Genomic DNA, 5,073 nt, shown 5'->3' on the forward strand with positions numbered 1-5,073 from the left:
TCCAATGGCCGACCTTCTTTCTTCTTCTTTCAGCTTTCTTATCCAAATTACAAATTTGGTCAATTCTATCACTAATCTCTCTCTAATAATAAAACACAGATTGACTTTGTCGGATTCACCGTACAATGCGCTTTCTTCTTATGTCATAATACGTTTTTATAATTTATATGGACAAGATCGTAATATAAATGAGGTGGTACTAATTTGGGTCCGCACCAACCGGCTAGCATGGGCCTCAGCCCATCCAATGTTACGTTTCGATCCACTGCCCTTCTGTCAAGGAAAACTAAATCATGGCTTGCGGGGATCGATCTCACGACCCACTTAACTGACGAGGAGATGGAACCGGCTGGGCTAGCTTCCCTTTATTTGCATTTGATGGGATGTTCGGGTATAGAGGGGATATTCAGATGGATTTCTTAGAAAGTAAGACCATATAATAGGAAGGTGTAGCAAGACCAATTAACTGAAGTCAAAGTATCGGGGATTGGGTGCGACATATGCCAATGGATGGCTTATCACGGTAGAAGCGAGTAGAACGTCGTCGGTGCCCGAAAGTGGGATGACGCGTAGACATGAACGCCGGCGTACTTTACCCAGGTTCGGGGCTCTCCTAGGAGATAACACCCCTAGTCCTGCTTTGCGGGGTCTCCGCATGATCACTAAGGCAAAGTGAGTACAAGGGCGCTCCTCGAGCTGTATGCTGGAGGTAGAAGAAGGCGGGGCTAGCTCTCTCCTCCCTCTATGATCTGGTCTAGTTCTAATGGGTGGAACCCTTTGCATGGGTGCCCTGAAGGGTTTATATAGGCCTACCCCCCAGGGGTACAATGGCAAACTGACTGGGCGTAGGTCCCAGCCGTCAGTCTCTTCACCTGCCGGCCTTTCTGCCGACTGCTGGGGCCCACCGATTGGTGGGCCCCGTCGACTGGTCCGGTACGGAGCCGACAGGCCGTACCCGCCGCTTGTGGGTCTTGCCGGCTGCTGATTATTGTAGCCGTGCTTCTAATGACGCAGGCTTGGTTATGGGGTCGTGGCTACAGCCCCGCCGCCTGGCGGGTGATCACTGTAGCCACTCCCTGTCTCGTCTGGTTAATGGCGCGGGGGATCCATGGGAGGGGCAGGCCGACTCCCGGGGGGCGGCTCCCTTCGGGTCCGACTGATGGCGCTCTTGCCGTCTTCTGGACTCTCGCTGACTGGTAGGGCCCGTCATCCGTGGACCATACTGACAGACCGTCGTGGGTGCAGGACTCCGCCCACTGTTGCTGATGTCAGGGATGGCATGACAACAGTGCCGCGCCAGACGGAGATCTCCGTTGGTACAGCGCACTGTGGCCTAGCCATCCCCTGGAAAGGGGAGGGAGTGGGCTTCACTGTTGCCACTCCCCGTCCCATCCCCCTGATGAAGGCATGGGCTTTGTTGGTGTCGTGGGCCAACTCCCCGTGGCCGGCTTCTCTGGAAGCCGTCAGGCGGGGGTCAGCCCGTCTTGATCTCGCTTCTAGGACTCGGCCGCATGCGGGCAGTCGGTTGTTCTTTCAGCCGGCCTCCAGAAGGCGGCTCTTCATCCTGGCGTCTTGAGGGGCGCAATCAGTCCCGATATCTTAAAAGGTTCGGAGCCTCGGGTTAGCCTACCCGTGACCCATTACTCCAACACAAAGATTTCTTCATCAAAAAGTATATGCAAAGACCACATAATGGGAAGGTCTGCATGGATTGGCTACAACATGCATGCAGCGTGTATACGCCCTACATATACCGGTATTTTTTTACTAATTCTAAAATAATTACCAATTAAGTGATACTAATTATTTGATTGGTTATTTTAAAATAAAACCAAACTTTTTACTAATTCTAAAATAAGTACAGATTAAATGATACTAATTATTTGAGTGTTACTAATTCTAAAATAATTACAAATTAGGTGATACTAATTATTCGAGTGATTATTTTAAAACAACACCCAAACGAATTCTACAAAAATTAAAAAAATCTATCGGCGAATATTTACTACTGAATTAAACAATGGTGGAGAAGGGAGTTATTAATTGTTAGTTATTTTGTATCGTTGCAATGCACGGGCACTTTTGCTATGTGCATAATAGCACATGGATATGATTTTGCGAGTCTACGCCCGTTGCAACGCACGGGCATTTGTGCTAGTCTTTTTCCCTATCTCTTCTTAATTAATTTTCTATCCCTAATCCCTATCCCTATATATATAATATATATATATAATAATAATAATAATAATAATAATAATAAAGCACGGATTGACTCCGTGGGTTCACCGTCACAATACGCTTTCTTTCTGTAAATTTACGTTTTTAGTTTGAATTTAAAACATATACGCGAGGTGGTACTAATTCGGGAAACCACGATGTGTGCATCAAACGATGCAAACAATGCTCGACCGTGCACTTCGGCCCAGTGATTCAGGCCCACATACCCGTACGCATTTGCCTCCTCAACTCGAACCCTCGCCTTTGCCCTTGCCGAGCCCTCGCCGCCGCCACACCTCAGCCCCCTCGCCGCCACGGCAGCACCTCAGCCCGCTCGCCGCCGCGTTCGCGCGTCAGCCCGCTGGACATCCCCACCTCCGTGGTCGCACCTCTACCCGCTCGCTGCCCCCATTGCAACCCAACGCCCCCTCCAATGGATGCCGCCCGAACTACCTCATCCAATAGGACGCCGGCCGCGGCGTCACGAAGTTGCTGGCGTCGCCCAGTTCGCCGTGGGTGAAGGCGCCTCAGACGCAAGCGAAGCTGGAGCTTCCTCAACGTATGCCTCACCATGGGGCTCGCTGTGCTGCTGGCGGACAGCCGCGGCCCTGCTGGTGTGGTGCGAGACTTCCAGATCACCCGACGGCTGGGGTTGGAGGATGGCATTCCCACAACTCCTCATCGGGGGTGAGCGTGGCATGGAGCAGCAAGCCCATAGCTCCCTCAACCATCATGCTAATCTCTTCTTGTTATTGATCCTGAATCTATGGTGCACATACAGTACATGCTTATGTATTGTCTCAATGATTATCCTATTTTTTTAGGATTCAACTTGCGTTTTGTGCAATTTCATACACTCAATCAATAAATTCTCAGTTTTTTGGCGGGATTTGTGTTTGTTCGGATGCTTAGGTGCAGCTGCATCAAGGGAATTGGCCGACGGCGTGCAATACATAGACAAAGTAAAAGTCAGTATGGAGCAAATACGAGTTCGGTTGCTCTTCTGTATGACTACTACATTTAAATTTGGATAGCTATTTCTCTAAATGTAGCCAGGGCACTGGATTCATTTGCTTTTGTTTTCTTTTTTCAGGACAATTTCACTTTGATTTTGTTGTTAGTGACTGATTGAGGCGTCACTCCCACCACGGTGGTGACGGCAACCTTGCCCCTCCAGCCGCTGTGGCCGTAGCGTACCGCTCCAATGCCATCTGACACAACCGCCTTGTGGTGGAGGAGGGCCACCTCGAACACATTGGGAAGGGGTGAGCGTGGGCTTCGCCACATGTTCTGCCGAGTCATCGATGTCAGTTTCTAGGTTTGTGAGTGCATTGTCTGGTGCTTCTTTTTACGATGTCTGTCAACACAAGCACAACGTGTTCCAAGTATGAACTGAGAGAGTGTGCTCCCATTGGGTTCTGCATGTGGACACTGTGGCCGGTGAGGCATAACTGGAAGTTTCTCTGATGGTCGACAACAAGGTACCCCACTGCTCTGAATTTTTACATGGTTAATGTGAGTTGAATCATCAAAGGTCTGCGCGTTGGTAATGGTTGAAAAATTCATTGCATTTGAGAAAACTGAATAGTCTATCAGTTCCCTAATAATACATATTACAGAATGTACTTTTCTGTCCGATCGTAGGATCACTGCACAACAGGCTTTCGAGCAGGCTCTGATTCACGGAGAACTCCCCAGCAACCTCATCTTTTGTGGATATTAGATGGATATTGAATCCAGTAAGCCTCCAATTGATAAACAAAGTCAATTTTCTGTTGGTAGTTTGCATGACAGGGTTCTAGCTAATTTATGATTGTGCCTACAACAGACTACCTCTGCCTGAAGATTTGAGGTGTGACTCAAATTTCGTGCTGTTAGAAATCAACAATGGAGATTTCAGTTTTTTTTCATGTATATTCGTACGGATTTCAAGTTTAATGAATCATTAAATTTTATTCTATAATCAGATCTTGGCATGTTTTCAGATTTTTCAGAGAAGAAAGAAGTCCAGAGGCGTGGATGTATGTTTTTAGGGGGGAATCAAGTCTGCAGAATATACACTAATTTGAGGAATTCAGATGTTACCCATGGTCATACAGGGAAAGTGTGAAGCACTCTGGCCAATTTTCCGCATTTCTCATCCAAGAAGCCGTTACATTTATGATCTTTTCTATAGAAGAAGGAAGGATATATCTAAGGAGCTGTATGAATTTTGCCTGGACTAGGATTATGCAGACCGTAATCTCATTACAAAGTGGAAAAATGTTGCCTCAGCTTTGTATCATTTGAGCTAGGGGCCAAGACGGATGAGGTTGATTTGGCTTGATCATGCCAAAGAAATTTACTTCTTTTTTGGAAAATGAAAGAATGTTTTAGAAGTTCAGGGTTAAGTTACCAAATCTGAGCTTTATAGCAAAGCAGATGATCAAGAAAAGCAGAGTAGGATAATAAAGGTTCACATAGATGTAGTAATATGTTACTATCAGCTAGCTCAAGTATGTATGACTGTAGGAGCTCAGGAATACTCTTATTGTGTCTTTGATTTTGTTAAAGACCCAATATATGATGAGGTGCTGCCTCTCCTGGTGCCGAGCTATTTAGAATTTGGTATTTCACATTTTTTTTCTGGCCAGTAAATTTCACAAACATAACCGCAGGCCATCTGCTCCTGCGCAATGAAACCGTTTCAAAATTCATATTGTGTTTGACACCCTGAACCACTTTATTAGATAACAGATTATAACTTCCACTTCTTTTTTATGCTGGACCATGATGAATCAACAATTTATTAGATAAAAAAATTAATCCCTGGAGAAAATCAGAGTATTTATCGACTATATATGCTCTATGGATGTC

General features: G+C 46.4%; 1 long non-coding RNA gene across 2 annotated transcripts; it reads left to right on the plus strand.

Moving 5' to 3' along the window:
* The first annotated feature begins 2,408 nt into the window (after positions 1-2,408).
* Positions 2,409-4,820, plus strand: LOC125524536 (uncharacterized). 2 transcript variants are annotated; one of them, XR_007290808.2, is made up of 3 exons: positions 2,409-3,222; positions 3,311-3,698; positions 3,862-4,820. It is a non-coding gene; the product is annotated as an uncharacterized LOC125524536 (long non-coding RNA). The 2 variants fall into 2 exon arrangements; XR_015611425.1 differs by having other exon boundaries at positions 3,311-4,820.
* The last annotated feature ends 253 nt before the right edge of the window (positions 4,821-5,073 follow it).

This window comes from Triticum urartu, chromosome 7A (genome assembly GCF_056163025.1).
Source record: "Triticum urartu cultivar PI428250 chromosome 7A, HENAU_Tu73, whole genome shotgun sequence".
NCBI lineage: Eukaryota > Viridiplantae > Streptophyta > Magnoliopsida > Poales > Poaceae > Triticum > Triticum urartu.